Source organism: Aricia agestis, chromosome 4 (genome assembly GCF_905147365.1).
Source record: "Aricia agestis chromosome 4, ilAriAges1.1, whole genome shotgun sequence".
Classification (NCBI taxonomy): domain Eukaryota; kingdom Metazoa; phylum Arthropoda; class Insecta; order Lepidoptera; family Lycaenidae; genus Aricia; species Aricia agestis.
This window is the reverse complement of record NC_056409.1, coordinates 3,517,015-3,543,354: the sequence shown is the minus strand read 5'-3', so window position 1 is coordinate 3,543,354 and position 26,340 is coordinate 3,517,015. Positions and strand designations below refer to the sequence as shown.

At 38.0% G+C, this 26,340-nt stretch overlaps 1 protein-coding gene across 2 annotated transcripts in view; it reads right to left on the bottom strand.

Moving 5' to 3' along the window:
• The window catches only part of LOC121725880, a 219,345-nt gene that overhangs the window by 69,155 nt on the left and 123,850 nt on the right, over positions 1 to 26,340 (bottom strand). The window contains exon 2 of one of the 2 annotated variants that reach the window (XM_042113027.1): positions 194 to 239. The gene's annotated coding sequence lies outside the window, so the exon portion shown is untranslated. Of the gene's footprint in view, positions 1 to 193; positions 242 to 26,340 lie in introns of both variants that reach the window. The other variant, XM_042113028.1, reaches the window with a different exon arrangement.

The following is a 26,340-nucleotide window of genomic DNA, read 5'->3' as shown; positions in this document are numbered from 1 at the left end:
AATGACCGTATATAAAACCGATATGTATCGCTTACCACAGGTGAATAGAAAACTTTTCCAAAGGTTTCTATAGCTACACAACGGCCGTGATTGGCCGCTTGTAAGTGATAAGTGATAACCGAACATATTTTAGTTTCGCGTGAATTTTGTATGCTTCGGAAATCGGAATGTTATTAACATAAAATATTCATACCTTTGTATCACGCCGAAATATCGTGTCGCGGGTGACCTGGTTTCATCTGGAACAATCAAACAAACATTTATTAAGTCCGATCGAGTAAACCAGAACTTTCAGTATATTTCCTTTCCAGTAAGGAAGGTCCTTTTGAGTCGTGGATGTCAGGAAAATTACGTTGGTAGTAGGGCTAGTCGATAAACGGCACTCTTATAAATAATTTTATGAGAGTACCGTTTGTGGGATCATAAACTGACAGGGGGCCACGGAAGATCAGGCGCCACGGCTTGCCGCGGTCGATGCCTGAGTGGATTTCCCTTTAAACATGCGGTGTGTGCATTACTACAGCCATAACCGAACACCCATTAGTTTTTAAGTAGTTCAATGTTGTATGTTAATTTGTTGTTATTCTTCTGTGTTAAAAGCTCTGGCTGTGCTCTGTCCTTGTATGTTTAATAAAGATGTTTTTATTTATTTATATTTTATTTATATAATAGAATAAACAATTTGTTTTTTTTTTTTGCAATCGATAGCAAATTATTATAATCGTTCGACCTACGAATAATAAAAGCGTTCGACCTTTAAACACTTTAATGTGTTGACATTTTGGCAAAACATGGAAAAGGGACTAGCTTTCTCATCTTTAAGGCTTTTGCGATTTAGAATCACTTACATTTAACGACGATTCCTTAATATAGCTCGCCGCTATCGACGGCAAGCGCTGACTTGGAACACAACATATTTGGGTTCGTGTTGCTCTACCACAGAGCACAGAGGTAAATTGAGACGTTTTATTTCCAGTCTGGGCATCTGACGTATTTTTATCCAACGGTATGGTTTTTAGACGCTATCGCAAGTGAGTGACGTAAGTTGATATGGACACTCATTATAAAATGTTTCTTTTCCATCCATTTATGTGCATGTTCAACATAATGGTTGTAATAACCATTATGTTGAACAATCGAGTAACTCAGTGTCGTCGCGAATATGTGTCAGGTACAAAGAGTTAGCTGAAGTTCAGGGGGAATCAAAGCTTTCATCAGCAAATAGAATGTGACAAAGGAGGGAACGGTGTCACGGCGACGCTGCACGTTCATAATATATGGCCATACGCTGACGAATATGACAGATGTGGCAGGAACTAAGAAGGCTGATTTAGAGTTGAGTTGTTATGAGCCGACCAGGTTTCATTCACAATGCGCAATTCGACTCGGATTCGGAAAATTCATCGCGCGACACCCACGCTCGCCGCGCGCTTAGGTATTGACCATCGACCGCACGATAAAGTTTCCGAATCCGCGTCGAACGGGAATCGTGAATCGCCCTGCAGCGGGGCTAAAATGGTCACATTTAGCAATTCCTCTCAATTGATTCATCAAATGAATTGTGAAAACTGTCAAACTGACAAATGTCAAATCAGTACAAAAATACAGAAGTGAATTGCAAGCAGAGTTGCATTTTGCGATCTTAGAAAAATGAATAATATTATGATTCATGTCATGATTCTTCAAAGTGACCATTTTAGCCCCGCATAACTTTAGGATTGCTTGATTTTTAGGTCTCTTTATTTTTTGTTTTGTGTTTAGCGAGGAGCAGGGGCGGGAGAGCCTCCGTGTCTCTACACGCTTCAACTAATTCTCTAAAAATTATCTCTTCTTCTAAATCTAAAAATTGATCAGTGTCAAACAGACGCATCCTTATTGGTTAATCGAGATCGTATATTTTGTACAATTTTGTCGAGCATTCTTGTTGTGCTTTACTTATAAGCACTGCGGGGCTAAAACGATCACTTTGCAGAATCATAATGTTATGAATCATCATATTATTATGATTAATTTTTTTTAAATCGCAAATTGGTCACTTTGCAGGCAATTCTTATGTCGTAGTATTTCGCACAATTTGTACTAATTTGACATTTGTCAGTTTAGATACCTAATTCATTTTCTGAATTGCTTTGAGAGGAATTGCAAAATGTGACCATTTTAGGTCCGTTGTTCTTAGGAATTTTACAGGGTACTTGCATCACTTCCTAGTTCCTATTATATTGCCAGTTATTGCCATTTCCTCATAAGTTATAAATACTTTTTCTTTTAACGATTGTTGTTGGCTAAAACGTCGAATATTCTTTAAATTATGTACGTTGTGTTATAATGTGGCTTTTGGTACGCACTCACACACACAAGTGTACACAAACTATATCAAAACACCACGCCACGTCTGCGAGTTTCCGCAGTCTGCGTCGTAATGAATGCACCGACACGCGCAGATACATTTAATTGTGACGTGCAGGCGGCAGTATAAAACGTGTGCATATCAATAACTTGGATGGACACATTGACTTAACCGACTTTGATGATACTGGTTCATATTTAACGTGGTATTTATATTATGCTTATATATTTTACTTCTGTCTCAGTTGGTGAGCGTCGACGCTCGAGCCGGAAGCCGCAGGTACGAGTTCGCTGAGAGGACCTTCCAGGAGGAGGTTCCTGGGTTATAGATGTGCATCTATTAAAAATTTGTATAATACATTAAAACCTTAAAACACATTTATAGCATAAAACTATTCAACACATTTTCGTTGTCGTTTACCCGTAACACGAGTTCTTTGAACCATGGGTCCAGCAGACCAGAAGCGTCCCTAAATATTATTATTACTATTTGTTGCCCGCGACTTCGTCCGCGTGGATTTCAGTTTATAGCGCGCGATGTCAACAAAATTGGTATCAAAAGCTTTAATAAAAATACCCTGGTATCCCTTAAATCAAAACAGCTGTGCAGTGTCAGTAGGGTTGCTGAGGATTCCTCTTCCGCTACCTCATAATGAGGAAAATCCGCAATATTTTGCGTAAGCGCGATGTAGGAGACGCACGTCGCCATCGATTTTGAATTTTTGGAACTAACTTAATTTGAACAAATTTAGGTACGCATTTTCACCCCCTTACAAGATACAACGCTTTTTTCCAGTAAAAAGGTAGCCTATGTCCTTTCTCAGGCTTTAGACTATCTGTATACAAAATTTCATTACAATCGGTTCGGTAGTTTTGGCGTGAAAGCGAGACAGACAGACAGACAGAGATACTTTCGCATTTATAATATTAGTATAGATTATTTCGCAAAGATACTGCCAACCATAACAAAATACCAACAAAATTTTTATTAATCCCATAATCTTTTACTTCATAAGCCGATGGGGTTGTTCAGTAGTTAAAGTAATGTTACAATGAAATGTTTCGCCAACACCAACTTTACGGCCGCCATTAACAATTCTATTAACGACCCTAAATTTATAACGAAGCGATCAAAAGTGCAAACTTAAAAGCCATATTCGAGGAGCAGTCTATTGGTAAAGTTTATTTAGTAGCTAAGGCAACTTTGGTTTAATTGATAATAAGAATTGATATCAAATTCTTAACTACATTTATTGCACATATATAGTCTAAAGCAGCAGTCAATCTCTTACTCATTACAAGTTCATATAGCACCTTGGCTTAGATTTTTTAAAATGCCATAAGGATATTTGGGCCATTTCTTTGTGATTGGGATATCTTGACCAAGTTTTTGTAACTATATTTGTATCGATCGCCATTGTTGCCGTACGTGGCGTTTTCTCGTGCAACCCAAATTAATTATCAAGATAAGATTTCCTTGGAGGTTCATTAAATACCACTACTCGGAAATGAAAAACTTTCCACGGAACAAACCCAACAATGAGCATTAACTCAAGAATGTAAGCCTGTCTGCTAGCCAAAACTTAATTTTGTTAGCTCGCTTTGAGCAGACAATATTTTCTTTTGGCTAGAAAGCAATAATATTTTATTTCTTTGTAATGTAATGTTTTAAAAGTGGGTTACGTTATTGCGAGCTAATGAGTATAATTGCTTGCTCACTTGATTTCGTTACATCCACATATTCTCTGCCTTATTTTCCACTAAAAATCTTTTGAATTCTCCAGAATCTTCTTGACTTCGTGTCTTCATGAATTCTCTCCCACTAATAGGCACTCAGGTCGGAGGGTCTCTAAAACGTTGGACAAAATTTCCGAGAACTCCGCTACGAGAATGCCAGTAATTCATAATTTACTTCCGACTCAAGTGTGCTTCCATAGAGGGGGTTAAGTAACTCTAGCATCAAAAACTACCAGACGAAATTTAACTTTTCGAATAACCTGCACATCACAAAATGCTCTCTACGGCGGTGAGTATAAGGTCGTTAAGTGGGGCTCGAGCGATATTTCGCATCGTCGCTTCTGGCAGATTTATTAATGGAGCTGTGTTTGCTTGAAATATATCAAGTTTCAGCGGCCACCTGTCCCTGTCCGCTTGCAGCGGCTGCGCGAGGTGCGACAGAGACGGATGCATGTAATTACGCATCCGCATAACTGCTCGTGGTCATGAGATTTCGTTTCGCAAAAATAACGCCCTAGATGTAAATGTAAGTTACGATTTGTATCTATAAATGCAGGAGTTGTGGCACGTCAAATGTAATTCACCATAATACCGCGGCTCTACTATTATAGAGGGACCATTAAGTTTGTATAGAGTGACAGACAGTTTGTTATCATCTTTAAGAAAGTAGAAAAGATATTGCAAATTGTCTTGAAATGGGAATTCATTATTATCAACGTAGCTGCTCAAAGTGTCATCCACTATTATAATTCGTTGAACGCTGACGAAAGTTAAAGTAACCGATAACAGTTGGAGGAAGGGCTCAGGTTTTTGTGCACGGCGTAACTGGAAACCGATGCGCGTGAGAAATGACGAAAGCTCCGAGTTGGCTAGGGTTGTCAGGCGGATAAAGCGCATGGGGATATAATAAGATGGCGACGCGACGTGCCTAGCTCAAATAATAGAGTCCGGCTTTTGTGAATTTTTGCATCGAAAGTTTTATATTAAAACTTTTAACCTACTGGTGATAGACGATTTTACACAAAATAGAAATTGTGTCCACGCGACTGAACTTATTGATATACAAGGAGTTATGATGCTAAGTCCTCAATAACAGGGTGTTCGGTTTAATACTCCACTGTGCCAGAAGGAGGGTTAAGATTTTCAAGAGTATGTATCTAAGTTGGAATTATTGTTTGGCATGCATGATAAAATCCATCTACCGTCTAACCGGCTTGATGGATTTTAGCTTGAGAGTTGTCATTTAAGAGTCTCGTTTTCTGTGGGTACTGGGTAGCAGCTTGGGTACACCAGAAGCAGTTGGATTTTTTCGTTTTTAACACGGCCACGGCTTTACTTGTAACTGACTACGTGACTAATGACTATGTATGTAAGAAAATCTTCCAATCTTAACTTGACCCACTTCCCGGTCTTCGCTTAGGATCAAATTTTGCACACGGGGAGCGGAGCTATTCTCATCAGAACTAAGAGAGTTCCGATGACAATACATGACTAGCTAAGAAACGTCATTAAATATCCAATATAGCCTCCCCAAGATGGCGGACATCTAAATGCACTCCCATGATATGGGTATCAAATGAAAGGGTTTGCTGTCAGGAATACGAAAAAAATAGTCACGACTCACATGACTTAGCTCCAACATGGCGGACATCCAAGATGGCGGATTGGCTTAGTGTGTGCTAAAAGCGTGTTTTTTTAGTTTTTTAAACTATTAATTATTTATTTCAGATAAGATAGTTTTGTACTTGTTATACTTTCCTTATAAGCTGCCATTTTTTCCGGCTTTTAAATTCTTGCCAACCCTTGGCTGTACTATAATGAAGCATTGAGTTCGTGCCGAAAGGAGAAATCGCAAATTATCACCGCCTTTGTGAATTGTGATCGAGCTCAAAACATCGGCCGGCTCTCGAGTGAAGGTGAAGTATGGAACTGACGAACAGTGATTGGACTAATTACTGGGTGATCCGCGTTTATTCGGTGATTAATGGAAGAGTTAACGGCGCTGAATGCTATTGGAAATTTTTATCATATATACTAGCTGTGCTCCGCGGTGGTACCCGCGCGGTTTTTTAGGGTATCTAAATTGTGATATTTTTCCGCAGTAAAAACAAGCCTATGTGTTAAACCAGGGTATAAACTAACTCCATACCTATTAAAGTCGCTTCAGCCGTTTAGACGTGAAGAAGTAACAAACATACAAACTCACACACTTTCGCGTTTATAATATTACAAGCTTTTGCCCGCGGCTTTGCTCGCGTTATGAAGTATTATTATATACAAACTTTCATCCCCTATTTTAACCCCTTGGGGTGGGAATTGGTCAAAATCCTTTCTTAGCGGATGGCTACATGATAACATCTACCTGCATGGCAAATTTCAGTCCGATCCGTCCAGTGGTTTGGGCTGCGTGTTGATAGATCACCATGTCAGTCAGTCACCTTTGAGTTTTATATATATAGATGAAGTATGATAATATTAATATGAAGTATGATTATGTAGCTTAAAAATTTGTGGAATTTTCACCTCGGCTTTACTATTCATAATAATAATAATAATAATAAACATTTATTCAACAAAGTTCACAGTACACTACAATAGAACAAAGCACACAACAATAAAGACAGAGAAAGAAGAAAAAAAAAAAGACATGCATACTATAAGCCTAACCACATAATAGGTATACTTATCAGTAAAAAAAAAAATTCATGCGAATGTTATAAATGCGATGAATAGAATAAATGTGTTTGCCTTTTACTCTTTTAATGTTGGATGTTAGAAGATACTTCGAGTCCCGACTTCCGGGACACAATTAAAAAATTAGGATTGTTTGAATGCTGTAAAAGTGTACGGTTTCCGCGCGATAAACTACATTCGGTCCTACGAAATGGCGAGGGGATTATCCTACGAATAATAAATAGTTTTTATTATTCGTAGGGATTATCATAATAATATGATCAACCTCTCGACACTAGATTGGGACTTTTCAGTATAATGTCATAGTTATGACACCACACTACATTAAACCGACATTATCCAACAACCGGGCAACAAACACTGGTGTCATGGCGGAGCTAATTGGGAACAGTCGGGAACAAACTAAATCGGAATTAGTACCGACATAATTTACGGCGATTTGCAGATACAGAAAACAATTCGCCAAAAACTTTCCCCTGATAGTATACGAGTTGACAAGTTGTTGGCGAAGTTTTCGCGGTGGAGCCGAGCCTTTGTGGTCTACCCCCCTTTCCCCCTCGACCCCCCGGGGGGGGGGGGGGGGGGGGGGGGGGGGGGGGGGGCAGAGGTCGAAGAAAGTTATGATATTCGAGTTGTTATGTGCCATTCCGTTGCTTTGTTGTGTTTGATAACGCTCATTTATATCTCCTATTGGGACGTGCGGAAAAACTTCGCAGCTAACTTTCCATTGTCTAGGTATTTCAAAGGCTGATTAATTTCGTACGTGCTTCAAATTTAGCTGTATTAAGATATATTTCGGGATGAAAGCAGGAAGTGTGACCTACATCTGAGTCGCTCGTATTTATAATGCCTGTACAAACTCGGGGGTATTGCGTTACTGGGTATCGGTGGACACGGTACGCGCATTTCGCCGCCATCTTCCTGATTGACACGCTGATGGCCGTTGTTACGTTTATAAATGAACCGCTATGGGAATTTAAAAAGTTTTTGAAACGAAGTTCCTTATCGCACGTTGCGAAAGGTGCCTAGACGGAAAAAGTTGTAACGTCATGAACAAAAGTGTCGGTATATTACAACTAGAGCAGAAATGCTATAGTTGTAAGCCGCGCGGTAGCGCGAGTTTCTCTCTCTGTCTCTCTTTTTTTTGTTTTTTCTATATATATTCCCTTTCCTACCGTTCCCTACCCTCTATTACCCCATTCCCTTTTAAAAGGGCCGGCAACGCACCTGCAGCTCTTCTGATATTGCGAGTGTCCATGGGCAACGGAAGTTGCTTTCCATCAGGTGAGCCGTTTGCTCGTGTGTCCCCTTATTTCATTAAAAAAAAAACATAACGTTAGGTACGGTACCTACTTCTTAAGTTCCTACAAAAAATAAAGTTTACCTCCTTGTTACTATCAAACTTTTTAAAAATTACAACATTTTAAAAATATTATGCTAAATAAACCAACGAGCGACCACAAAGAAGATGACATAAATATACGTTTCGGACGAAAATGTTTTAGCTAGATAACGCACCAGGTGATGAGAAATTTTCTGGAGAAGATTTTACAAAGATTCGAATTAAGCGCATAATGGGAAAACAGCGTGACGTCCATTTTACACAAAATGTGTAATTTCGCGGTTATGACAAAATAAACCGGATGGGGCCGGAAAGACCTTCCGCTACAGATTTCTGAACCCAACCCAAGGTTACGGGTTTCGGGAAGGGATGGGATGGTAATTTATCCAGGCGGAGATTAATGTTTTTGAAATTCGAACATCGCGTCTAATAACCGAGCCGGTATATCAGATAGGGTACTTTAAGGTATCTTATAACTTAAGTTTAATGGTAACATTTATTTATTTAACACAGCTTATGCCAGATTCTTAAGTTTTTTTGGGAAGAGTCCTCAGTTCTCTACTCTTGAAATTCAAAACGTGAACTAATCAACAACGTCGTTGAATGTAAGGCATTAGTGAATATAGAAATTAATCTGAAATGTAAAAATTATTTTAAATATCAGAATTCTAAGTTTTTATTCATTGGAGTATTATAGCTATTAATTATTATAAATATTTAATAGTATAATGCCTCCACTATTAAAGATTTTTTAATGTATTTAAATAGAAAAAAAATCATTATGTTTGTTATATTATATTAAGTTTTCGCAATACGAAATAGAAATTAGTAGCGTAGTTACGTTATAAAAATGGTTCATAAAACTAGAGTCGTAACAAATGGTCGCATGGTCGTCTGATGCTCACGAACTATGAGTAGATTTGATATCAACAGGTGGCGTCTACATTTATCTTATATCTTTAAACGAGCAATTCTTGTACATATATATATATATATATATATATATATATATATATATATATATATATATATATATATATATATATATATATATATATACAAGGTGTAACAAAAATAAGTGATAATACTTTAGGGTGTGTATGTGTTCCTTATAGAGAGTACACTGTGAAAGTAGCAGCGCTGAAAGACCAAATTTTTTTTTTACTTTTGTATGGGAAAACTCGTGACGTTCGGGCGCTTGCCCATACAAAAGTGAAAAAAAAATTTCGTCTTTCAGAGCTGCTACTTTCACAGTGAACTCTCTACAAGGAACACGTACACACCCTAAAGTATTATCACTTATTTTTGTTACACCCTGTATAATATATATATATATATATATATATATATATATATATATATATATATATATATATATATATATATATATATATATGTATATATATATATAATTGGAATCTCGGAATCGGCTCCAACGATTTTCATGAAATTTAATATATAGGGGGTTTCGGGGGCGATAAATCGATCTAGCTAGGAATCATTTTTAGAAAATGTCATTTTATTCGCCTTTTATCGAATACCGAGCAAAGCTCGGTCAAATAGCTAGTTATTCTATTATTTTAAAAGTAACAATAGCTTTTTAATTGTTTTCATTACATAGTATTCCAAAATATATCTAAATGTTGCCTGAGATCTTGACATAATGATTCATTATAGCCATAAGTATAGGAGATTTATATAGGACACCATAGAACTATCTCTGTCCTTTACCAGTATTCAAAGTCACCTTTTTATTTCGTAAAGGACACTCTGAATAACGCAACAACTTTTCTAAACAACTAATTCAACAGAATCGCATATCCGAATTCAAATACAAAATCTGTAACATTCTAGAATTCTTAAGTGGCCGCTGTTAAAGGCTGCTTACACTGTATCCAAACACGGGATTCCCCGAAAAATGGGGCAAACGGGAAAATAGCACAAAAGCGTTTGCCGACCGTACTTATTGGGCTTTTTAGTTTCTTGATAAAGTCAAGTGGTATTACGTAAGCCTAATAGCTACACCTCCCCCGGGACGGCGGAAAGCTTTATGGCCCACCCGACTGAAAGGTATAAAACTTGTAAGTACCACTTGATGGAGTACATTTTGTATTTGTTTCGTAGACTGATAGACTAATGACTTTGCTGTTTTTTTAAACGGCACGTGTATATTTTACAAGCAAATTTTGCAATAGATTCATTTCCTTGTAGTAAGAAAAAGTGACGCAAAGTTTTGTCCTTGTTCAGCATAAAGTTAATATACCTAGCGGAATAGAGAAACAAAGGCCTGAGCAAGAGAGATGTCACTATCAGTAACACTGCGTAGTAAAAAGAGACGTGTGATACATGACAACATACTCTTTTTTTGACGTCCAGTCGGCACGTGCCGCACGTTGACAATTTAATCTCATAGAATTCATGTTCAATCATGCTTGTGTAAGTGTATACGTACACATATTTTTCACACAGATGAAAAACAATTTAGGTTACGTTTGACAGCTGGAGATTGATGCTCTATTCCGCTAGGTATATTAACTTTATGTTTTTTAGTTCCTCTTCTTCTTTTGGAGTAAGCCTCCCCATTTAGGAGTTGCCAGCGTCAGAGTTAAGGCGAAAGATGTGAACAGTTATTTAAACGTAAACTGATTACCATGCACTGGGCACGGGTGATGAGTGATGACTTCATGCGACCATGCAAATACAAGATATAATAATGAGACAGAAAAATTTTGTTTAGTTGTACACTTGACATTGTGTAATAATAGCGTCTATACCCAGTAATCTGTATTAATGTTTTATTAGAGAGGGAAATTAATAGTTATCAATTATTTTTTATCTTATCTGTATGAGAGCGTCCGTGGCCTGATGGGTAGACTTTTGGTTAGCACTCTAAGAGGGTGCAGGTTCGATCCCGGGTGGAGGCGTGTACCAATGAGACATTTTCTGTTCTCAAGTACGTAATGCAGACGCTCGTACGGTGAAGGAAAACATCGTGAGGAAACCCGCACATAGTTGGTCCCAGACGAATTGACTAGTTCTTTCCTCTGGACTAGGCCGACTATGTTGCGAGAATGCCGTATGTGCTTGGGCAACCATACGGACATTTAAAAATCTTGTCCCAGGCACTACAGTATTTGAGGAGTGGTTACTTCGCTCTGAAAATATAAAACATCCACAACGGATTAAAAGGTCTAGTTTTTTTTTATCTGTATGACAAAACTTCATAATAATTCACTGTTCATACTACAATATGCCTTGTTTCTTACCCTTTATGGTGTTTCCATGTAACCCTTATTAACGGATCTCTATCGAGCTTGACTGATGGCGCAAAGTCAATCTGTTTTTGCCCCATGTGGGATGGGATTTTTACAGGAAAGTCCCGTGATCCGGCCCGGGATTCCCGCAGTTAATCTTACTGGGCTCCTCACTCGATAGGTATCTTTAAACGATTACAGGAGCAAATCGATTTTTTACCCGAGCTTGGCGTTTAAAGGCAGGGTTGGTTTTGACAAACTAATTTTTAACTAATTTTTTTCTCCAAGCGGCACCCGGCTGTCGCATAACAATTGAAAATCTATTGTGTCTGCTATTCTCACGATCGAGGTATTAATAATAATAATCAATGAAATAAAAGCTTAGCTCGTCGCTTTTGCAAAAATGTTGACAGTTCATTAAAGTTAGGTACACGCGTACCGAACAAATTGGATAACTACAAACTTTACGTTTCCTTCTTAAAGTTATTAGATATAGGATAATGTATCAGTGTCCACAATGTGTTATTGACTATAAAGCAGGTATATTGGTGTAATTGAGGTATTACATAGCCGGTCACATAATTTAGTATTTAATAACGCACGCGGCCGTAACATTAGCTCATTACTAATTCTGTTTGTAATGGCGGATGTTATAAACACGCTGCGGCCCGAAAATTCGTTTTTCCTGGTAATATTTTGTAACGGTTTCATTATCGAAACTAAATCAACCGCAGTCCGAAAAAATATTTAAATGGAGAGTGTTGTAAAAAATTAATATAATATAAATAAGTAAGTATACAAAAAATGTTGTTTAAAGTTGAAATATAATTCCAAAAAAAACCGTAATGCGAAATTGCTGACCGTGATCCGTTTGCTCGTTTACCCCCTTATTTTATAAAAAAAGTCAGTGACATTTTATCCATATAATGTAAAATCATACTCAGATGGATTCCACAGGATTGAGTGCGAAACAGCTGTTCCTTTGAAACTTTACAAAACTTTAAAAAATACATTCTAATTTCGGCCACGCTCCAAAGACGACTTGTAACTACACTTGTACACCTGTATAAAGCTATTTTTTTTTATGAAATAAGGGGAAAACGAGCAAACGGGTCACCTGATGGAAAGCAACTTCCGTCGCCCATGGACACTCGCAGCATCAGAAGAGCTGCAGGTGCGTTGCCGGCCTTTTAAGAGGGAATAGGGTAATAGGGGAGGGTAGGGAAGGGAAAGGGAGGGAATACGGGAGGGTAGGGTAGGGGATTGGGCCTCCGGTAAACTCACTCACTCGGCGAAACACAGCGCAAGCGCTGTTTCACGCCGGTTTTCTGTGAGAACGTGGTATTTCTCCGGTCGAGCCGGCCTATTCGTGCCGAAGCATGGCTCTCCCACGTATAATATATATACCAGGCTTTAAACCTCACTCTTATTAGAAACTAAAGGTAAGCATCCACTTGTCTCATAATAAAACCCGTTGCGTGCGGTGCGGTATAGTGGACGCATGGGATTGTGCTCGGTTTCTGACAGGAGTTTATCTATTAGCTAGCCGCCTTGATTGGCTTTGCTTCAGTTTTAACCAGTCAACAACGCTGTAGAATAGATAAACTCTGAATTCTGCAACTGGTTATAAGAGCTACTTAACAATAAGTGCTTCAAAATACACTTCAGCCTTTATTAGTGCTAAGCTATTGACGACAGTGGACTTAGAATTTACATTCGATCGGATTTTGAAGACGTATTTCAAGTGCTTTTAGAGAGATTTGGTGCAGCTTGCAGAACAAAAGGCTTGTTCATGCCTGGATGAGTCCTGTGACGTCATTTCCGGATATTCGTTGGCCATATCCGATTTAAGAATGGAATAAAGTCAAAGAGTATTCATAGCAATATGTGACATAATATAAAATAAATATTGCATTTCAAATAGGTACTTTTAAAAAACTGGAATATTGTTACTAAAAAAATTTGTATGGCAATTGAAACTTATTACCCACCCTTTCCTTTTCCAAAGTACAAAATAAATAACGAAAGCAAATATTACACTAAAGTGTATTTTGTTAAGTATTTTGTGTATTATTAGCCACAAAGATTATTACTTTTGTTTGTCTGTTACTAAAGTTTGTGTATTATTTATGTTGTTGCAAATATTGTGTGGGTGATGAAAGCCAAAAACTTGGTAAATCCTGTCGGTATTAGTCGGTTAAGGGGAGATTTCACCAAAGAAATGGAACGCGTTCAAAGCACTCTGAACCGGTTCAAAACGTATAAGCGCGATTATAACATTGTAATGCATTTCACCAGCATAAACTGAACGCATTCACAGCAAATCCGAGTTTTATCTTTTGAACGCCTAAAGTCCGAAGTTTAACGTTATAAAACCCGTTCAAGCTCTGTCATGGCGGAACGAAAAACATAGACAAAAGAAATGTCAAGATGACAGTTTTGACACATGCGTTTGTTAGTTTATGTATTGTTTCTTGCTATTTCGTAGTTAAATTAACGTGAAAAGGCTTTAAAATGACGAAAACATGTAAAATAATTGCGTGACGTCACGTAAACTTAGATTTAATAATCGCGATCAAAAGAAGTTTGTGAAATCCAATCGAAACAAAACGAGATTTACGTCGCAGCATGAACGCGTTCAATGGGAACTAAGTTTTATAAAACTAAGTTTTATGTGTGTTTGGTGAAATCCCACCTTAGTATTTAAATATGAATACCGCAAGGCGTCTAACTTAAACTTCGAAAATATACTTCCCTTCTGAATAAGAAATATCTACACGTGTACAGACATTTTAGTTTTTTTGGATTTACGTGGAAGAGCCATGCTTCGGCACGAATGGGCCGACTCGACCGGAGAAATACCACGTTCTCACAGAAAACCGGATTGAAACAGCGCTTGCGCTGTGTTTCGCCGAGTGAGTGAGTTTACCGGAGGCCCAATCCCCTACCCTATTCCCTTCCCTTCCCTCCCCTATTCCCTTCCCTTCCCTACCATCCCCTATTACCCTATTCCCTCTTAAAAGGCCGACAACGCACCTGCAGCTCTTCTGATGCTGCGAGTGTCCATGGGCGACGGAAGTTGCTTTCTATCAGGTGGCCCGGTTGCTCGTTTGCCCCCTTATTTCATAAAAAAAAAAAACATACAATGTCTATCAAGCCACTTTTCTGATGTTGGAAAAAGTATGTATGCATAAAATTTGTATTTTCTATTAAGTAAGGGATAGAACACTGATAAAACGGAGGTAAAGCAGGAATCGAACGTGTAAAAGTATTTTCGTGTGAGGTAAGCCTGTAGGAGGGCCTCTTTGCTCTGCTTTATTTTTTCAATTTGGTACACAAATACACAAAGCTCCTGTGAGTACAATCAGTAAAACACGTATATTTATGTGCCGGTTTTCTCAATTATTACGAATCACAAGTACAAAATTGTGCCAGTTTCCCAAGAGGCCGTGGTGTCTTTAAACTTCGACCCAAACAAAAAACGCACTAAGCACCTAAGTAGTTATATTATAATGATGTACGAAGATATCAATAGATGATTGATGGGGGAATTATCCGCCGCGCTTAAAACCGCGCTCAGATGATGCAGTCAAATGTCTGATTAATGGATTTCATACTTAGCCGCACCTAGGGAATATCTGTATCTATAAGGAGGTCTATAAGCTTGGCGCGTATAGGATTAGCTGTGTGTAGCGTATAATTGTAATCCATACTAATACTATTTTTTTTATGAAATAAGGGGGCAAACGAGCAAACACGCAGCATCAGAAGAGCTGCAGGTGCGTTGCCGGCCTTTTAAGAGGGAATAGGGTAATAGGGGAGGGTAGGGAAGGGAAGGGAATAGGGGAGGGTAGGGAAGGGAATAGGGTAGGGGATTGGGCCTCCGGTAAACTCACTCACTCGGCGAAACACAAAAGCAAGTGCTGTTTCACGCCGGTTTTCTGTGAGAACGTGGTATTTCTCCGGTCGAGCCGGCCCATTCGTGCCGAAGCATGGCTCTCCCACGTGTAAGCGAATTGTGGATGGCTCTCCCACGTGTAAATATTAATGCGAAAGTGTGTATGTCTGTCAGTTACCTCTTCACGCCCAAACCGCTGAACCGATTTCGCTGAAATTATTTATGGAGAATTAGACTTTGAGTGCCGGGAAAGGGCATAGGATGTTTTTATCCCAAAAAAAATTACGATTCGGTATCAACGTATCAAACAAATTAGCCAAAAGTGACTAAAGGGTCCCACACATTAACATGTCACCGGCAGGCCGTCGCCTGGCAGTAAATCGGAAAGACCACAGACTTACAGTTCCCCTGACGATTTTGTACATTTTGTATGGACGGTCAATGACTGCTGACCAGAGCCTGCAGGCGGACTGTTAATGTGTGGGGACCTTTACGTGATGTTAGAACTTCAACGACGATATACGATTCCAAATTAAATACATTAGAAATAGTTTAGGAGGCTTTCCACACATTTACCTTTATAGGATAATGTACAGGTGAGTAATCTTGATCCGCGGATCAAATCCAGTTAGAACTAAGTGGGTTTGTCGCTATAAGTGAGCTGATTAGCCGTATAGCGCTTCCGCCTTCCAGCAATATTTGATACTCGCGATCACGTGGCCTCCATAAACCACGTTTAAGCCAATAACCTAACTTTTAGTTACTACGAGTTCCCGAATCGCCAGAAGCTAGATAAAGGTGAGTTCAGATAATACGAGACTTACTAATACTGCCGCACTCAGAGACGTTTTATGATAACTTCAATTTAATGAAGAAATTGACAGATTGAACTTAAGGGGTTTCCGTCAAAAACGTCAATTGACAATGAATTATACGTTCGATTGAATCTCAAAAAGATTTCGCTGTACGGCTTCTGGACGAACCTTTACAGGCAGTTACGACATTAATATTAGAATCGAAAATCAAAATAACACAATTACAACTTACAAGTGAAGCCAAGATTTCTAAATTAGAAGTCTCGAAGGATTAAGTTGTTTTAGAATCTAGATATCAATAACAAAACTCTAAATCAATCGAATATCAACAAAACTAATTAATACTTGAGTTTTGTAAATCACGAATCAATTGAAGTAAAGTTAAATGAGACTTTGATGAAGTTTGTAACTGATTGAACGTAAAGTATCAATTAATTCTGGTTCTCTACATCTTGCAAACCAATATCTAGTAGTTTATGAACTTAACTACATTTCTAATATGTGAAAGAAATAGTGAAATGTAATAATTACCTTATAACCTAGTTACGTGTGCAACGTAATTTACGTTGTTTTGATATTTTGCAAATGAATTTAAAATTGCTTTCATAATTTGCCATAACGAGGATAAAGCGACTTTCCCGCCAATTTAGTTACTGGACTAGACCGGAAAAGAGTATAAGGATTTCCGATTTACTCTCCCTTATAGTTCACACGTTTTATAATTGCAAGGCCTTTCACAGTTTTGAGAGTATGAGAGTACTAGCACAACTAGTCACAAGTAAGAAGTATCTATAGACCGCGTACAACTTAAAGATCGCTCGTATATAAATAATAGGTTAAAAAAAAACTAAAAAAACCGGCCAAGTGCGAGTTGGACCCGCCCATGAAGGGTTCCGCAGCAGCAATAAGGTTTATTTTTATGAAATTAAAAAGTTTTTGATTTTTTTTATATTTCAGTTGATTTAATGAAAGTTTATATTTAATGTTTACCATTCATAACGAAAAAAAACTACTTGCTAGATCTCGTTCAAACCAATTTTCGTTGGTAGTTTTTATAGTAATGTACATCATATATATTTTTAAGATTTATCATGTCCCTACTTTAGAAGTAAGAGGGGGGGCGACACACATTTTACTACTTTGCAAGAGTCTCTCTCGCAAACTATTCAGATTAGAAAAAAATATATATTTGAAACTTCAATATGATTTTTGAAGACCTATCCATAAATACCCCACACGCATAGGTTAGATGAAAAAATAATAGTAAAAATTGTGCTCAAAGATTCATACAGCCCTTATAAAAGCGTGTTAAAAATTAAATACTTATGGTGTGACCGCGCGGGGTCACGCTATTGGAAGATTACTTATCAGACGGTACGGGTCGTTATTGGTAGATCGCAATAGTCGGTGACACGTTATTGGTAGCTACAGTGCCAGTAGTCGTACGCTCATGGTATACATGCACCTGCTAATCCCTCCAGATTCGTCGACAATCCTAAAGTTATGCATGGCCTATACCGAGGTTAATAAACAGATGAATAGGCTTACGAGGAAGAATACGCTAAAACCTGTTTATAACATAAGATAACATCTCTGCTCTGGGGCCAACGGTGAAGTCGTGACTTGAGCTGGAACTCAGATTTGAGCGACTTAAGTACAGTTATATCTAAGCTCCAGTAACTCAGCTGTAATAAGTTAATAACTAATAAGCTATTATAGTCTAATCTTACTCTCAATTATATCGTAAAATAACAATCTCAGATCAGGTGGTTAAAGTTAAAGTTATGGTTATAGTTAAGGCAAATTTAACTTTAACCTTAACTTTGACCGGAGAAATTGCCAGATGACAGCTGGTGCAACAAGGTTATGAATGAACGTGGGCGGGGGCGCTGCTGGTAAAGGAGAACTGTCAAAAACGCCGTTTTTGTATGATGACAGCGTTAGTTAATTTTTTCGCCACGTGCATTTAAAACCTTGTCGAGCTCTATGGTTATGGTTAAATACAGCGTCTTGATAGCGTCCATTTTTAACTTTACCCAAAGATTTGACATTTTGCATTGTAGTTAAAGTTAAAGTTACAGTTATAGTTAAATTATAGTTAAAGTTAGTTGGTGCAACCCAACCTAAAAAACTACTAATAAGGTAGAAGTCGAACCTGGCAAAGGTCCGCTACTGAACGGATATAATTGGCTGATCAAATGATACCCAACTCTCCCAAGTCTCGACGTAATCATTGAATATTACGATAACTTTATATTTTACTAGATGTGCCCAGCGGTGTTACCCGCGGTTTAAGTGATATAAAAGACTATGAAAAGTACCATATTATTAGTACTTTTCATCAAAATGGGGTCAAAGTGGGACGATAATGGGTTTATGGTATCACTACCAATTTCATTACATTCATCATCATCATCACTGATGATGATGAATGCAATTTGCATAGAAGCACAATATGCTTTCCGTTCTTAAAACAACGCCGAAACTCCTAAACTTGTATCTTTGAAGAGTCAGGATTTCTCTCAACACCTTTAAAACCATGCATATGCTTAGAACCATAGCATATGCTTAGAATACTAATTCTCACGAAACCGAAGTCACCACGTCATATTTCCATATAAATTTTGAGGTTTCTGATAAAGTGCCGAATAGGCTATTCACAACTTTTTTGACAGATTCTCCATACTTGATCTATCAAGTTAATTGGTGGATAGCCTATTCGTCACTTATCAGGAAGTGGTGAAACAGGCCCTTAAGAGCGCACTGCGTTGTTCTACTCCCTAAAATTGACGGTTGAACATTATGAGGATTATCTACTTTTTATTATTTTTAATAATACTAAGCTATACTATAAGTTGTACGTGCATAAATACTGAATTACTTAGACTTTGGAGTAGGTACCTGGTGTTACTATTTTTTTTTTTTTAATTGTGGCCGTCTATGGACTGTTCGTCCATATCCTTTTTTTGTTATTTTATTATTTAGATTTTTCGCACCAAGGATAATTGAAATAATATTATGAATTTTAATTAATTGTGGTCCATCACGCCATGGACACTTTTTTGGTGTTACTATTGCAATTGCCCCAAAAATGAACTTAGAACCGAGCATTTTGATATTCCAACAGCGTCTTATGTAACTGAGAATAGTTCCGTTTCTCTAAGTAACTACTAACTAGTAGGTACAGACTACAGAACTAATTAGTGGGTAAGTTGTCGGCGCAGGAACACGCCAGTAGGTACGATGTTCCAATTAATTGTACCTGTTCCAAATATCGAGTTATGTACCAAAACTGAGGGACAGAACATGTTCTGAAAAAATATTATGGCAGAGATTATTCACATGTTTACAGAGGGCAAGCCGTTAATAATGATTTCTATACCAATTAAAATTTAAACGTCAACAAGGCCTTTGTTTAAATATTGTACAATTATTAAATATGAATTAAATACATAATTATCAATTGAATTATCTGGATCTCCCTAATAAGTTTATCATTATCAGGGAGATCGATACACACATTATACACTGGCACTACATTAAATACATAACGTTAGAAACATCCGACGCACTCCCGCTGCGGGGTGAAGCTGCTATTGTTGGAAATTGACCACATTTGTATAATTGCGCATGGAACTGACGATTTGAATCAATGCACTAATATCTAAATTTGTTCGCAAATTGTCAAGTTGAAATTAGAATAGGGAAATTGTAATGTGCTAGGTGAGGTAGGTTTGGGGGCGATACCGGTTCCTCCTCGTTGGTGTCCCTGGGCCCCTGGATACGCCAATCCGCCCCATACATGGAGCGAGGTACCCAGGGTGGCTGATCGCCGGTCTGTCTCTATCTTTCACTCTTTTTGGTAGTTTACACTTCTTTTGTCATTTTATTTTTCGTTATCTTTTCTATAATATATATCTTTTCCCCACCTTTCTTCTCTATCTTTCCTGTTAAGTTAACTCTTCTATACAATAGTGTGTGTTTGTGCGTGCAAATCAGTGAGTGTTTGTGAGACGGATGGGCCTGTGGGCCCCCAACCCTAAACTGGTGACGTCCGGTGACGGGGTGCATGGCGCGTGGGTGACCACGCAATGAGGATGTGGGGCAGAATCACCCCTTAACTGATCAAATATGGAAGGCAATACGGAGAAAAATATTCCCCGGGTGGGTCTCCGAAAGGAAGAATCCCACACTCCGGCTTCGGCCGGGGGTCGCTCCACGTATACGGGGGGAGCACCTATTGCTGTGGAGGAGGAGAAGAGGAGAAAGGAGAGGATAAACGACGACTTTGGCTTGATTACGGAACAGGATTTGCAAAACGACTTGGTTGCTTTGACGACGTCGCGCGTTACTCCGGAGCCGGTGCCTCTTACCGCACCGGCAGCGGAGCGAACGGCGACATGGAATGAAGATTCTCTCCACGCACTGCAAACACCAGTGGTGCAGCTCGAGAGAATAGATTTGACAGACGGCTCTCGGGCAGCAACGCCCGTGCCGCTACAAAGTAAGTTCTTCAATCTTGAAGAACTTACTTTGTAGCGGACAACTTCGGATGACTTCGAGAGTGGAAACGAGACCACCGTCTCTCGAAGTCACGACGAGGACAAAGAGCGGACAAAAAGGCATTTCCGCAAAAGGCGCGGCAGTAATGTGGAGGAGTCCGACTCTGAGAGCAGAAAGGGCACGACCTCCCCGAAGAGCGCAAAGCGCGGAAGTAAGCGTGGTAGGGGCAGGCCCCCAACCACCGGCCATTACGTGGGTTTGGCCAAAGCCCGACAGGATCAGATCGCCCTTGAGCGGGAGACAGTGAAGGTGGAGGCCAAAGGCGCCTTTCTTAAAGAGACTGTAAGGACTCAACAAACGCGCTCGTTCCGTTTGTCTGAGTCCTCTATCTTATATTTTGGGTACGGAACCCTAAAAAAGTATGTCAAACATAATATATTTTAAGAATAAACTAAATCAGTAAAAAGTAAAGTAAAGTGGCTTCACTCTACATCCTCTATCGGTTGTATGACGGAGAGTGCTCTAAGAAATTGTTCGGAATCATATCTCCTGCAACTTTTCGCCATCGCTCCACGCAAAAAATATACCATGAGTGGCAGTCTGCTACTGTGCACTGTAAAACTCTGAAATAAACTGTCACTTTATTTTCAATACGACCTGCAACCCGTGACCTGTGACCCGTTTGCTCGTTTGCCCCTTATTTTATAGAAAAAAAAAACGATCATATAACCGATATCGTGTACTTAATAATCCTAAAAAAACAGTACTTAAGTACATATTGTATACAGATTATTTTTTATGCCAAACTAACATTCTTTACTGTCAGATATAAAAGAGATAAATATATTTTAAACATTAAATTCATAAATACATAATTACAACACTGTACATCTGTATTAAAAATGTTTTTACTACTTACTAGAATCGCCACACTTTCGTTTGTAGCATCGCGTCGTCCTGAATATCATATAGATTCCTATAAGAAAAGTCAATTAGTTACGATCGTTTTTAAAGTACTCGGTGATTGTTTAATCCAAAAAGGACATTGTATTTGGGATACAGTATATGTAGTCTACTATGCCACATATAAATGGTTTCAATCGATTACGGGTTTTTGGTCCATACATTTTTGGGCATTCACCTTTTAAATTTGACGTATTATGACGAAAATCGTCGCTAGGGTTGTTAACTGTTACCTACGAATTTAAAAATATGACATATTCGATGGAGGTGTTCCTCTTTGGTCCTATTGTTGTTTGTGTTTTATCACATGCTATCGAACGTCGAACTACTGGTAGTTATGTCTATTGTGGCATTGTCCTGCACGTTTCCTGCACGGTTTTTTGCAGTATACTGTAATATCGATTGTAATGCAACAAATCGTGCAGTACAATCGACGTGTGTATGGTTCTATATATATTGTATGCGCCACTATTAATTCGTTAAGAACTTAAAACGTGCAAAAACGTGCAGGATTGTGCCGTGTGAACCTGCGGCATTTAGCAATTCCTCTCAATCAATTCAGCAAATGAATTGTCAAAACTAAATGTCAAATTGGTACGAATTACTACAGTGCGACAAGGTTAAATATGAACGTGGGCGGTGGCGCTGCTCGTAAAGGAGAACTGTCAGAAATGACGTTTTTGTATGATGGCAGCGTTAGTTCCTTTTTTCGACACGTTCATTAAAGACTTGTCGAGTTGTAGACACGAATTGCAAGCGGACTTACATTTTGCGATTTTAAAAAATGAATCATATTATGATTCTTAAATTTGATTCTCCAAAGCGACCATTTTAGCCCCGCTGGTCTCACGCCGCGCCCGCAACTCCGTTGCACCAAAATTCGTTTAACGCGCGGCAACCGGTTTTTAAACTATTATAACTATGTCTTGCATAATATCTATTTGAGTATATCCATACCACAATTTATTTTGATCCCTTCAGCTAATTTTTTCATCGGGAAAAATTATTCATTTTAAAAAGTTAAATAGCTATGTTGCTTTGACACGCCGACTTTCTGTGTGACCATAAAACTCACAAAAAAGCAATCCACGTAATATAGAAAGAGATAAGTAATCATATTTCTTCTGAGAATGAACAAAAAACAAGCCCGACCTAAACATTCCACATGGCTCAACTCGGATCAAATTGAGCATGCAAGTTAAATCAGTCTGAACCGCTGAGGTCCACATACACTAGTTAGGGTTGGTGTCTAAGCACACTAGGCCGAAGTTACGCGGCGTAAATTTAAAATTACGAATTTTAAAAATTACCGCCGACACACTATTCCGTCGCGTTCCGTCCGTATTTTGTATGCGTTTGACATTGCGGACGTAATCATGCGTTTAGAAATGCTTATCGTTTGCCAAAATATTCCTTCTCTTTTAGAGAGATATCTTGATAAATATTATAGATGTGAAAGTCTGCCTGTCTGTTATTTCACGCCCAAGCCACTTAACAGATTTTTCTGGATAATATGAAGATACTTAGAATCCCGGGATTCCTGGGAATGCATAAGTATAGGATACTTTTTATCCCGGAATAATGTACAGTTCCCGCGCGATAAACGCATTAAGACGCAACGGAGTTGCGGGCGTCATCTAGTCTCTTTAATAAATTACACGAAGAAAGGGAGAGATAATATTATGGACGAGCTTTTGCCCACTTCGCTCGCGTTAAGAAGTATTATTATATACAAACTTTCATCCCCAATTTGAACAGCTTGGGGTTGGAATTTATCAAAATCCTTTCTTAGCAGATGCCTACGTCATAACATCTACCTGCATGCCAAATTTCAGCCCGATCCGTCCAGTGGTTTGGGCTGTGCGTTGATAGATCTCTATGTCAATCAGTCGGTCAGTCAAATGAAGACCACGATTAACTTCAACCCTGTTTGGCGCATACCAATATAATTCGCGATCCAGCTAAGAGTAGAACGAGCGAAAATAATATCATAATTTATGTAAATATCCATTTCAATCCTTGGAATAATAGACCAAAGATCTAGATCACTTACGGGAATCGGGATCGACTTGTGAGTTACGGAGTCGATCTATTAAGGATTTAATTTACACGGTCATAAAGTCTAAAATAACTTGAAGTAATTCCTCTATGCATCGTGCATTTGAGAAAGGTCGCGGCATACTGAACGTTTTGACGGTTGCGGGCTGCGGTAATGAAACGCAGTAATTTTTTTATCATCCAAGTATAACACGTAGAAATTACATTTGTATCTGCTTCCATATAGTTTCCTTATAATAAGGCATCTGGTTAACTTTTACGTGATAGAAATCCTAAATATATTTACAAAAATAATATGATAAATAGCTGGAATTTGCAAATGTGAAAGTGTTTTTATGGTTCACTTTCACGACATGCACTGATTGATGACTGGCATTTAACTTTTTAATTACCTTTAAAATTGTTTAATGACAAAATCCTTACTACCATTTAAACCTGAATTTAAAAATATTTGCAAGAAATTCGAAAGACAGTCAAATAACGTTTATAGAAAAAGAATGATAATTAACTTATATTAATATAAGCCCGAGATGCAGAATTTATTTTTTTCATTTATTAAGCACAAAAAAGGAAGTATTTGCAATAACAATTCAAACATAAATAGGTACAAATAAATATTCAAAAAGAAGACAACCTAGAATGAGTTTTGACGCGATACACGATCGAAACCGCAGCGTTTGCGTTTGTGATCTCACCCTATTGAATAGCGGAAACACTAGGTCATTCGGCGCCTGGAGCTCTATAGGTGATCGTTTAGCTCAGATTTAGGTTCTCCGTGTGTTCTTCCCGATAAGGAAGCGGTTTAGTGTAATTAAACCGAGAACATATTTTATACTCGTTTGATAGCCGTGAACTAGTTTACCACTAGAACAAATTATGTTTAAAGCAGTTTATGGTCGCACCGATTTAAAGATTACTTAAATTAAATTTAATGGAGATTTTGACACAAGGTGTACACATAATTGTTCATTAAAATAATGTAATAATCTTCTGTAGGTAATCACTAATCATTAAAATATGTCTCGGAGTACGGCCGTATATTTTAAAAGATTTTTGTGCACATTTTGTAACCGTAGCGTTTTATATGGGCAACGAATTTACTTACTAACGTCTTGTAGATGCGTTTTAATTTTTTTTTGCAATTGTAGAGAAATTTTATATAACTACAAGTAATTTCATTTTTATCTCAAAAAATGTAACTGTCTGAATAACAGGAATATTGGTAATGATTTACTGCTGCTATATAGACTTATTCAAGATGAAAAATAAACATTAATCTCGAAATAAAAGACAATATTATTTTGCCCTCTGCGATTTTAAGATTATTGTCCTTGTAAATCTAGATGTAATTTTCTTAAAGTGTTAATCACCTATAGAGGTTAGAGAGCGTACCTGATTCGCGTAAAATCTGTACAGATCCCAATTAATTTAATTTTAATGGCCGTTTTAAACATAATTAATTTCTATTTGCAGTTTTGCTAATCAATTGATTGAAAGCTCCCCGACTGTCGACGCAAAGTGATTTATCAGGATTCGAGTAACGAGTAACGTCGTTCGGTTTACCGTACTACATGGAGAGCTTCAGGATTTCCGCCATTATCCCGGAACGCAATTTAGCTGTTCAAGTGCTTTACAAACCATACATTTGCCCGGGATATTTTAAACGAGTCAATTTTTACATATTGTCAATTTTGCGGCAACGCGCGAGTAAAAACTATGTAGCCAGAGGCCGTAGCCAAAGTCCCTTTCGTTAAAAACGATGACGAAATTCGTTATCAAAATGTATGGGATTTGACATTAGTCTTCGCAAGCGAAATGTCATTTTGCGATGACTTATGTCAAACCGAATACATTTTGATAATGAATTTCGTCATCGTTTTAAACGAAAGATACTTTGTCTAAGGGGCCAGGTTTCGTCAGCATTTTCAATTTATTATTTTACTCGACTATGCCCGCAACTCCATTGCGTCAGAATTCGTGAATCGCGCGGGTACCGAACGTTTTTTCAGGATAAAAGTATCCTATGTCCTTTCCCGGGACCCAAAGTAAGTATCTCTATACCTTTCAGCCAAAAGCAACATCGGTTTAGTGGTTTGGAGTGAAGAGGTAACAAACAGACATATAGACGTTCCAATTCCCATTTATTATAAATTACTAATTATTAGTATGGATAGGCACTAAACGTCCGTATGGCGCATAAACAATACAAGCTATAATGTTGTTTTACTCTCATGAAGTCTTAACTAGCTGATGATTCATAATTGAATATAGACGATAGTTTAACCCAATATAATCATGAACTAGATTATCTTAATGTAAATTCTGAATGGGATTAGAACTTAGAACCATTTTAGAACGATTAAGATAATGAGCTGCATGACAGAAGCGATATTAATAGCCACAGAAACTTCTCACAGAATATTAAATGATATTCAATAATATTAATAAGATACCTACATTATAATATTATTAACAACCATTATTTTGGTGGTTAAGTTCTGTCAAACTCAGAAATGTCAATTTGTATTTTTTTAGGGTTCCGTACCCAAAGTGCCTAATTTTGCTCTATAATGGTACGGAACCCTTCGTGCGCGAGTCCGACTCGAACTTGGCCGTTTATTTTTTTATTTATTAACTGTAATGCCAAGTACTCGTACGGCAAAATATTATTTGAATCTATACTATAGTCTGTCACGTTTCACGCCAAAACTACCAAACCGATTGTAATGA